At 40.2% G+C, this 12273-nt stretch overlaps 1 protein-coding gene across 14 annotated transcripts in view; it reads right to left on the reverse strand.

Moving 5' to 3' along the window:
* The window catches only part of SOX5 (SRY-box transcription factor 5), a 1156954-nt gene that overhangs the window by 957350 nt on the left and 187331 nt on the right, over window positions 1-12273 (reverse strand). The gene's annotated exons all lie outside the window — the stretch shown is intronic.

A 12273-nucleotide genomic window follows, 5' to 3' on the forward strand; every position in this document is an offset into this window, starting at 1 on the left:
TACTGTGTCTAGGTTTGTCATAGTGTTCCTTCCAAGGAGCAAGTGTCCTTTAATTTATTACATGTCATATCTGGCTTAATTCTTACAACAGCTCTATGGGAGGGGTACTTTTATTATACGCATTTTACAGGTGATAAAATTGGCACAGGAGATTCAGAAATATGCTCAAAGTCACAAAGCTAGAAAGTCTCTAGTTAACTATGAAAATCCTACTAGTTGCAATCGAAACAACCCAACCAAACACAGTGAAAAGTGCAAGACAAAAGAAATCCCAAAATCATTGTATATTAGAAATGTTCAACATAACCATTTCTGGAACTAGTTACATAAGAATGCAGAAAAGTTATTGCTCAAAAATTTTATTTTCATGAGGTAGTAGTATACATTTAAATGCATGCAAAGTTAAAATTGGAAAGGACACAATCATTTTTCATTCCTTCTACAGGTAAGGAAAATTAGTTAACTAGGGGACTGGCCAGAGAAGGCAATGGCACCCCACTCCGGTACTCTTGCCTGGAAAATCCCATGGGCGGAGGAGCCTGGTAGGCTGCAGTCCACGGGGTCGCGAAGAGTTGGACACGACTGAGCGACTTCACTTTCACTTTTCACTTTCATGCATTGGAGAAGGAAATGACAACCCACTCCAGTGTTCTTGCCTGGAGAGTCCCAGGGACAGGGGAACCTGGTGGGCTGCCGTCTATGGGGTTGCACAGAGTCGGACACGACTGAAGCGACTTAGCAGCAGCAGCAGCAGCAGGGGAATGGCAGGACTGTGCCCAGACCCCAGAGCTCCTCTTTTTTGACCCAGTGCTCTTTTTAGTGTGTTCCTAATCCTTTTTAGAAAGGCAATAGTGGTTGACAGTGCAGACTGTGATGTCAGAATGCTGTCTGAATTCTTGTTCTCATTTACCAGCTGTGTCATCTTATGCCTCAGTTTCCACATCTGTAAAATGTCATAATTCCTACCGTACAGTGTTGTTGTAAGGATTACACTAATTAATACATACAAAATACACAGAACCATCCCTATGGACTGTAGTCTGCCAGGCTCCTCTCTCCATGGGATTCTTCAGGCAAGAATACTGGAGTGGATTTCCATGCCCAAGAACTTAAGTTTGGTCTTTATTATTATTACAGTATCGCATTTGGGGGCGGGGGAGGGGGGGATGCGGTGAAAGGGAAGCCAAAACATCAGTCGGCACCCAGAAGTACACAGAAGAGAATAGAAAAGGCATGTTAATACCATTTGAGATATCCCACTCTTTCCATCAAAGAATTCTATTCCTTAGCTCTCCCCAGCACACCACATAGACAACTGGGAGTACATTTTTGTCAAGACTAGAGATAGAGTGAACACTGAACAAAGTAATTTATGAGCCAAGTTTTAAGGAGGATTCCTAGCTTCCAGACTTAACTTTATCATTTTCAACTGGATTCTAGAAAGTCAGGTCAGGTCTCCAACTCTCAGTTTCCTTCTCAGAACTTTCCTATAAGCGTGATACTTCTGGAAGGTTTGCAAGTTTTCATTAATAGCTGCAGCCAAGAAGGAGATTTCTGATCTTAATTTTAATCATTCTAACCCAGTGAACAATATATAACCTTTAATTACCAAATCTTTTGTTTTCTTGTTTTGCATCAGATTTCCTGCCATTATTAACTTAGGCATGATTATAGGAAAACACGTGTAATTTGCAATTCAAAACAGTCTCTAATCTTAAAAGAATTTCCATGGGTGGAAGAAATGGCGCACAAGTCCCCTAGCTCTGTCCCTTGCATAGCCCACCACTTGCTCAAGGGATCCTAACTCATAAAGGAGGAGTGCTGTACAGCTTTAAAATGACTTCATTCCCATATTTACATATTTTTAATAGGGCTATGATGAATCTCCTTCCGCTTGACTCCTATTTTGAGCTGTGATATTTTAATCTCCATTCTTGCTGCAACTTAGCAGATGAATGTGCAGTGTGACAGAGCTCAGAGGAAATAGTATAAATAAAGCAAAGTGGAGCTATGACATCTCACATTTTATAGCTTTTTTATTGTAGCCGAAGCATAAACAGAGCACAGCTGTGTTATACTTACCGCTGTGAGCGCTCCCTCCATCCTCACCCCCTATTGCTTTTAAAAAGACAGAGCTCTTATTCAGAAAGCTTTGGCTGTGGGTAGCATGGCCCCACCAGGGACAGCCTCTACCCCAAACCTCTACCTTTGACTCATTTCTGCTCTTACAGATGTAGATTTGTGGAGTTCCACATCATCCCTCTGACTGAAAAGCAACATGCCAACCCCAGCCCAGCCTGCACCGCAGCAGAAGCACCCTACTCCTACATATTGAAGATGGTACCAGAGCCAAAGCTATAATGTTCACTCAACACATGCATGGGCTTCCCAGGTGGCTCAGTGGTAAAGAATCCGCCTGTCAATGCAGGACACGTGGGTTCAAACCCTGGGTCAGGAAGATCCTCTGGAGGAGGAAATGGCAACCCACTCCAGTATTCTTCCCTGGGAAATCCCATGGACAGAAAAGCCTGGTGGCTATAATCTATGGAGTCGCAAAGAGTCAGACATGATTGAGCGACTAAACAACAACGACGCGTACCCAGGGATTGAACCCAGGTCTCCTTCATTGTAGGCAGATTCTTTACCATCTGGGCCACCAGGGAAGCCCAAGGCAGGGGATAATAATTCATCCAACACTCTCCTACTAGGAGACACACAACTAGCTGGAAGTATTCAAAAGAGTGCACTCTCTCAGTGAAAGCCCCTTTTGGAGTGAAAAAGCTGTATTTTTCACTTTCAAATGAACTATTAGTCATGTTTGGGTGAAGGTTGTAAATGCCAAGAAGACCAAACACAGTGAGAGTGAGAAGAGCGGTATGAAGATGCACAAAATTGATACATGTGCTAACGTAATAAATTCTCAGGCTGGTTACATATTTCACAAAGGTCAAAGCCAGAGGAAAAGACAAATTGCAAGCATCTTCTACGCTCTGACGAATACGAGGTTATATACGCAGGGTTGATTGGTCCAAGACAAGCAACTGATCTAACAGTAGCCAATCAGAGTTCTTCCCAGAGATATTTTATTTAAGTAAAATGGAAAAAATCATCAGGCTTTAGAATTCCCGTGCTGTCATCGATGGCCATTTCCTCCCATATGGAGAAATTTCTACTGCAACAAGAAAGAGCAAAGTTCACATCCAAATGTGACATCCAAAATGACACGGACACAGAAGTGTATTGAGGCATGACAGAGTATGACTCCCTGGTTCCAACCATTCCTGAGGCCCATTCAAACTCCTGCATCACCCTGAATGTAGTCATTTGCCTTCCTTGTAGTCTTTTACCCAACCAATTCCAGCTTTTTTTTTTCCCTTAAGCTGCCTCAAATTGGGTTTTATCACTTACGAAAAAAGAATCCTATTTCACCTTCCAGAAGAAGATTCTTTTTTCAGCTGGGTTAGGATTTATTCTTTCTTTTTCAAATACCACCACACTATTTATGGGAAGGAAGGAAAACCCTCTGGGCTTGTAGAGGAATATGTAATGAATTTCAAAAGACACATGCATCCAAGTGAAAAGAATATAGGGGCATAGTAGCCTCTACACCAGTGAAGTGAAATGAGAGACGGGAGAAAGAAGATTGATTTGCATCATCATTAACATGGAAGGAGAAAAGAGGGAGAACACAATGACCGCGAGAACCACCTCCATTGACATACGTCATTGTTTCAAAACAACAGGCCCAACTGGGCTAACACAGGAGCAAAGTTGGTATCCCAAGCTCCCCAGCTATCTATCCGCCCAGAGTCACTCTTCTGCCAAGCTTATTGTTTACCAAGCTGCCAGCCCAGCCCAGGGATCTGATTAGCAATTTGCACTTTTGTGAGAGGATTAACAGAATTCCTTTGTTTTGATGTCGGATTATCAAACTGCATCTTTAAAGAGGTGTGACCTCATCCAGATTCATAAGCCTGCTCCCTCGAGAATGACTTGAATTTTCCTCCACTTGTGTAACATATAATTTCATAAAGGAGTTACTGTCAAAACATGGTACTCAATTCTTGATGTGTGCAAAGAAGCACATTTGTAATGTAAATAACCTCAGAAGTTTTGTGATATTTTAAAATAACCCATCTGGTGGGAAAACAAGGATTTTCAACCCATTTGGTTCCAGCACTAGTAAATTAGTGCGCATCTAGCTCTGATAGAACCCACAGATAAACCCCCTTCCCCAGCTAAGACTCATGATGCTTTTATTTTTAAGGGTGAGTATTTCTAATCAACTCATACTCTCGACAAATCTTTTAAAAAGAAAGCAGAACACACATGAGAGTAAACTGAGGCAAACCAAAGAATTTGATGGCTACAGCCAAAATGGTAATGATCTTAAATTGTTTACACTGCATGGTTTATACATCCAGCTTTACCCAAATATAGAGATGAAGGAGGGAAACACAATAAGAGTTTTGCATTTCTCAGTCTGTTCAGTAACAGGCAACTCATCAAAAAGAAAGTCCCTAAAATTTCCACTGAAGTTTGAAACCAGTAAAACATCCAAGGGGGAGGACCTCTATAGGACAGTATGCAACAGGTTGTGGAAAAGTAGCCTTCAGACTCTGCACTAGTATAATGTTTGCTTCAGATGGCAATCACAAATGAAATGCACAAGAGCAATCCAGCCTCTGAAAGGCATGCATTACTGGTGAGAGAACTGCGTCTTGGGAAATACATAAATGCCCATTCAGCTACAAGTGGCAAAAAGGGCAGTCCAGCCTCAGCTAATGACCTCAAAGCCAGACACTGCTGCAGATCAAGGGGCAGTTTTATTCCTTGACAAAGGAATGAAAGCATTCTGTTTTATAAAGTGGAATCAAGAGTATTAAGTGTGTTTATTTTAAATATTAATATAGATTTGTTACCCCAAACTTGATAGATTGGGGACTGTGTCTTTAAATTAGGGAACTTTCAACTGTAAGAGTGGCTTGAGGTAAAGAATCTGCCTGCCAATGCGGGACATGCAGGAGACATGGGTTCAAACTCTGGGTCAGGAAGATCCCCTGGAGGAGGAAATGGCAACCCATTCCAGTATCTTTGCCCAGAGAATTCCACAGACAGAGGAGCCTACACAGATACAGTCCATGAGGTCACAAAGAGCCAGACACGACTTAGCGACTGACCACGCAGGCACACTCTAGGCAAGCCCTGATAAATAAGATGTCAGGTGTGCTGATCTGTTTGTAAATACAGCATATACACACAAGACTATTAAATCTGTGGTTCTTAATGAGTGGTTGTGTGAATTAATGAATTCACTTGGAAAACCATTTTTAATACAATCAAGTCATACACCCCAACTTATAGCCTGTAGGTGGAATGAGAACATATTTTTCTGAAAAAAAATCTCAACTGTGACTCTGTGAATGCCTCTTAAACAGCCCTCTCTTATACTTGGAAATAGGTCTTCTGTGTGGATTATTTGCAAGTCTTGCCTTATTAACTAAACTGAAGTGTTCTTAAAAAGGTGGATCATGTCTCTTGTGAGCTTCCTACAGTAACCTGTGGGGCTTCCCTGGTGACTCAGCAGTAAAGAATCTGCCTGCCAATGCAGGAGATGCAAGAGACATGAGTTCCATCCCTAGGTCAGGAAGAGTCCCTGGAGGAAGCATGGCAACCCACTCCAGTATTCTTGCCTGGGAAATCCCATGGCCAGAGGAGCCTGAAGGAATACAGTCCATGGGGTCGCAGAGAGTCATACACAACTTGGTGACTAAGTAACAATACAACAGTGATCTGCACAAAATTTGGTTCAAAAAAGTTGGATAAATAAATTCAGAAGACTTATGTTTAACTAATAGGGCTGTGATAGATGTTATTAAAGCAGACAAATTCTCTAGGGAGAGCAGAATGAAAAAAAAAATTTTTTAATAACTTGACTTTAACCCCAAAGCTACATGGAATTCAAGAAGAAAACAATGTGCATTATTTATGCCTTCTCTAGCCATAATTACAGAGCACCAGCCATAAATAACCTTGAAATATTCATTTATTCAATATATATTTATTGAATGTCTCCATTTGCCAGAAACTATCCAGGGCTCTAGAGATACAGCAGTAAAGAAAATAGACCAAGTTCCTTGCCCTTGTGCAGCTAATATTCTAGGGAGGGAGACAAAAAATTAACACGAGAAATGAATAGATGCATTACTGCTAGCTGTTGCTATTGTTTAGTCACTAATTCGTGTCCAGCTCTCTGAAACTCCATGGACGACAGCCTGCCACGCTCCTCTGTCCATGGGATTTTTACAGGCAAGAATACTGGAGTGGGTTGCCATTTTCTTCTCCCGAGGATCAATCCAGGGGATTGAATCCATATCTCCTACATTACAGGCAGATTCTTTATCAGTGAGACACCAGGGAAGCCCACTAGGTAAGTTAAGGAAGTGCTGAGGAGAGAAATTAAAGCAAGGGATGATAGAAAGTGTTTAAGGGAGGATTAGATGAAATTTTACAGGAGAGACAAGGGCTTCACCTAGGAGTCATTTGAGTCGAGACCTAAAGGAAGTGCTAGAATGAGTCATTATCAATAGCCTGAGCAAGATCACTGCAGGCAGATGGGACCTTGCAGGGGTGCAAAGGTCCTGTGGGGTCAGTGCCCAGCTTGTTAGAGAAAGAGCAGTGGGCGGAGAGAGGGAGGGAGACAGGACAGGAGTAGAAGGGCAAGCCAGCAAGGAGAGGGGGCAGGGCTGCCTCTGCTCTTTGAGCATCATAGTTAGGACCCCACTCAGGAAGAAAGCCATTGGCCTGTCCTGAGCAGAGAAGAACACAATCTGACTAATGTGATTTTTTTAATTAATTAATTTTTATTGGAGTATAGTTGCTTTACAATGTTGTGTTAGCTTCTATTGCACAGCAAAAGGAATCATCCTTACATATACATCCCCTCCTTTTGATTTGGAGATATATGTCCCCTTCCTTTAGGGTTTTCCTCCCATTCAAGTTACCACAGTGCATTAAGTAGAGTTCCCTGTGCTATACAACGTGTTCCCATCAGCTGTCTATTTTATGTGTGTGTGTTCAGTCACTCAGTCGTGTCTGACTCTTTGTGATCCTATGGACTGTAGTCGCCGGGCTCCTCTGTTCATGGGATTTTTCTGGCAAGAATACTGGAGTGCGTTGCCATTTCCTCCTCCAGATCTTTCCGAGCCAAGGATTGAACCTGTGTCTCCCATGTCTACTACACAGCAGGCAGATTCTTTGCCACTGAATCACTGAGGACACGGTATCCATAGTATATATATGTCAATCCCAATCTCCCAATTCCTCCCCCCCCACCCCTTTCCCCATTGGTATCCAGACATTTGTTTTCTACATCTGTGTCTCTCTACGCTTTGCAAATATGACTAACGCACTTAACACATTCAAGGCTCACCCTGACTGCTGTATAAAAACAGATTCAAGGGGAATAAAGTCAGAAGCCCAGTAGGAGACTTTGGCCACAAGCAGAAATAATGGTGGTTTGGAGCCGACTAGAAAGCAGAGATGAGGAGAGGTGGTCAGAATCCTGGAAATATTTTGAGAGTAGGGCTGACAGAGTTTGGCCCAGGGATTAGATGGACTATAAGTAAAAGGAGTCCAGGATGATGAAAGGCTGGGGTCTAAGCAATGGAGAGAATGGGTCTAAGCAATGGGGAAAATGGTCTAAGCAAAGGAGCTACTTGGCAGCTCCTTTCACTGAGCTGAGGAAGTCTTCAAGGGGAGCAGGCATGAGGACCATGTCCATAGCTCATTTCATGCACCAAGTGGAGCTGTCAAGGCCATTTGGGTAAGATGTATATGGAGCTCAGGAGAGAGGTCACAGTGTAAAAGAAATTTATATTACAAGACAAATTTTCCTATCTCCGACCACTAAAAGTGGTTGTTTTCCAATGAGTCTGTATTTAAAAGATGTGGCAGAATTTGCAGTATCTTTAATAACAGTCTTTCAAAAAGTACAGAAATGTGTATATAGCCATTTGATTTTAGTAGAGACAATTCCTTCAAGTTCACCATATGCTGGTAAATCATAGGCAGCTAAATTCCTACAGTCAACATATGTAATAGATGTTAAGGTAATGGCCTGGGTTTGCTGGTCTGACTTGATACACGACTAGAATTTATTTAGATATTCCAGGACAAATATGTAGCACCATGGCTAGATAGGTAGGTCTCACTTTTGGGGTTTTTTTTTTAGGAATAACAAGGAAACTTACACATGTGCTTCTGAGGGTCTGTTGATAAGAGCTCATGCGGAGTATATTTTAAGTTTCATGTTTTATCTTTATGATGTATGTGGAATTTTAAAAATAAATCTAAAAGGTTAAATGTTATAAAGTATTTGCTAAACTACCCGACTTTCCCCCCAAATCTTTCGGTAAAGTTGACTTTGATAATAGTAAGATACTTTGCAATCGGTATCATCACTACCATCATCATAGCTTTTTAACTAAGCCCTGCCAGGTGTTAGGCCTTGTGCATTAGTTTTACACTATATACCAGGCCCTGTATATTGTTTTGCATGTGTCAAATCACTTAATTCTAAGGACAAGCCTATGTTATTCATAAATATTTCTTACACTAAAGCCACATGTCTCCTGACAAAAATTTATAAAAAGAGAAATGTCTTCTCCTTCAATGTGAAAAAGCAACAGAAAAGACTAAAACAACATACATAAATATATGGAGTCAGAAAAAATTGTTAAAGCTGTACTCCTGTATACTTGTAATATATATAACTAGGAAATGCCTATCTGAACAATTATCCTATACCGAATGTCCTATACCAAAACAAATGACCCATACCAGTGAAAAGCCATCCATCACAATGAACTAAAAATAATCAGAGTTGCAAGTTAATAAAAATTAAATAGCACTTGTAGAGGTAAAAAACAATTTAAAACTATTGGATTTTAGGGACTTCTGTGGTGGACCAGAGATTAAGACTTCATGCTTTCAATGCAGTGGCTGGGGTTTGAGTCCCTAGTCAGGGAACTAAGATCCCACACGCTGTGGTGCAGCCAAAAAATAAATAAATAAAACTATTTGCTTTTAGTAAATTATAAGTTTTACTGTACAAAATATTGGGGGTATAAGGCACTTTCTTAAAAAAAAAAAAGAAATTTTTAATCAAGTATTTATCAGATATAATGTTGATGTCCAGAAATAAATTGATAGAAAAATACACTTCCACAGTCTTGAGTAGTTCCTCCAAATCCTTCATCCATCTAAGCTGGCAGAGCATGTCAGTGGTTTATCAGACACTGTCCACATTTGTAAATGAGCCTCCTCCTCGTGGTATTTTAGCACTGGACCATGTAATGATTACACTGCTATATATTTAATATACTAGATATAAAACACGGACCCAAGTATCAACTTTAGAAAATCACAAAACTCATCAAATACCTCCTCTAAAGTCATCCCAATAAGTAGCCTGCAAACCACAGGGTTGCTAACTACGGCACCTCTATTAACACGGTCATTCTAGTGATTCTCCACTCTTCTAATATCCAGTTCATCATACCTAGTGGATCCCATTTCTGCAAAGGGAAACATTTCAGAATGCATGCTTCTGGATGAGCACAGGGTCACATGTGGGTTACCTGGGGCTATCACTCCACTTATAAATCCAGAAAGGGTCCTGGTGAAACACACAGGGGAGAAGACACACACGCTTCTTTGACATCTTTCGTGCATCATGAAAGCCGACTCTAATTTTCTTAGAAAGACTATTAAAGGTCAATCTTTATACTGGCATTTTAAACTAAAAACAAATAGCAGGGCTAATATATAATATACATCCTCAGTGAAATTAAGTAGGCAAAGTTTATTTCTCCAAATCCTACAATCTTCTTTGAGGACAAGCTTCTTTCTTGTTCTTCTGCCACTTCTTTCCCCAGACTGTCTCTGACCACATTATAGTCCAATTTATTTGTTCAGTGAGATTGAACTCAAGTACACAGTCCATATTTACACTATCCCTTTGCTTTCTCTTCCTCATCAAAAGGCACCTACTCTTTGTTCTTTTAGTCAATGCCCAAACCTTAAACTTCCAAGATCACAGCTGCCAAATGATAATACAATCAGTGCCAAAATGCCAGTGGTTAAAGACAGAAACTTGGAATTGCAAGGGAATCTTCAGAGGTAATTAATTTAATCCTTCTCTTAAAATTGGGAGTCCTCTTTGCTATGTCACTATCATCATCTCGGATTCGGGCCAACTCTACAGCCAGAGATCAAAATTTACTTAATTTTCAGGAAACACATCCAATTTTAACCTTCCTTTCCTGGTCTCAGTTCTCCAGCTACACAGAATATCTTATGTTTTACACACCAAGATGCACCCAGCTCTGTGCCCAGGGATACTGATTTCAACGAAATCACATCAAGAGACTTCTTTGTTCCCAAGCTTCTGGTTGGGTTTTGAAAATAAGAGTCATGAGCAGGAGATAGAGAATAAGATGAGTGAGGTCAGGATATGTCTTTCTGCAGCTCTCTCCTTACAGGTAATGGTCACAGTCTGGAGGTGTATCCAGTCAGGTGGGCCTCTCCAACCTGCTCCCCTCTGCTGATCCCCTCAGGCCCAGAGATGGCATCAACCCTGCAATTATTACCCCCAGAATATCAACCCTTGTCTGTTCTTTTTATTAACAACTTTATTGGATATTCTACATATAGCATACGATCCACCCATTTTAAGTGTACAGGTCAATGGTCTTTAGTGTGTTTGTAAAGCTGTTCAACCAGCACCACAATCAATGGGGCAACATTTTCATCACTCTAAAACAAGCTCCGCACTCATTAGCAATCATGCCTCCCCTCTTTCTTCCCAATCCTTCAGCCCTAAGGTCGTCACTAAGTCTCCCTTCTGTTTTTATAGATTTGGCTATCTGAACATTTCATATAAGTGGAAGCATACAATATACGTTCTCTTGTGACTGGCTTCTAATTCACTGAGCATAATGTTTCCAAAGTTCATTCATGTTGAAGCATGTATGAATACTTCATCTCTTCTTGTTGCCAAATAATATCCCATTGTATGAAGAAAACTCGTTTTACCTGTCCATTCGTTAGTTGGTAGATATTTGGGTTGTCTGTTGTCCCCACTTTTGGCTATTGTGAATACCTCTGCCATGAACTTGGTGTATACATTTCTGTGTGCATGTTTTTACTCCTCTTGAATTAACCTCAGATTGGAGTTGCTGGATTATACGGCAACTCAACCTTCTGAGGAACTGCCTAGACTCCTTCAAGCAATTACCCACGTAACATCGCCATCAGTGATATATATGGCTTCTAGTTTCTTCATATCCTCACCAACACTTGTGATTATATCTGTATTTTATATTGTAGCTGTCTTAGTGCATGTTAAGTGGTATCTTACTGTGGTCTTGGTTTTTTTTAAATGTTATTTATATCCTTATAACGACTACCTTTATTAAATTCTCCTCAAATCATTTAAGTCCACCATGTTTCCTGCCAGACCCTGAATGACTCAAAGGCTAATCATTTTCCATATTTTTGAACGTTGTTTTGAATCCTCTTAAAGTTTTTTCTTCAAGCTAAACAACTCCTCTTTATATGAACTGTTTCCAGATTATTTATCCCCCTAACTCACTAGCTTTAGACATTAAATTATCAATGTCCTTCAAATTATTTCAACTATAAGTGACATATATGAACTGACCAGTATACATTTTACCAGGTGATTATCTCATTGCTATGGACACTATATTCCTTCTATCAATGCTGTTAAAGATGACAATACCTCTTGTTTGAGCAATTAAGTCCTACCATTGGCTTATACGAAATATAAATCAACCAGATTATCTTGATAATGTACTATCTATTCAGAGAGATTTAAAAATTAAATGGAGAATTACTTTAACACTATTAAATTTCATCACTTTAAGTTTTAGCCAACATCAAGCTTATCACTGACTTCTGAGTCATTTGCTTCACAGCAGCAAATGAGATAAGATGGGCTAACATGCCAAATATTTCTTTGCTAGAAAAGGCAATCAAAGTATTAGTTTCCTCTCTTTCTTACTTCATCTAAGCTCTTAATGAAAATAATAAAAGAGGATATGCCAACAAATACAATGAGTTGCACCTGACTATAGAGCTCTCTTTAGGTTGATAACTATATACTAATCTATATCTTTTACATATGGTTCTTCAACTGCTCATTCATATTACCACTCTGTCAAGAAAACTAATTTCCTTTCTAATCTC

Source organism: Bubalus bubalis, chromosome 4 (genome assembly GCF_019923935.1).
Source record: "Bubalus bubalis isolate 160015118507 breed Murrah chromosome 4, NDDB_SH_1, whole genome shotgun sequence".
In the NCBI taxonomy this organism is placed as follows: Eukaryota; Metazoa; Chordata; class Mammalia; order Artiodactyla; family Bovidae; genus Bubalus; species Bubalus bubalis.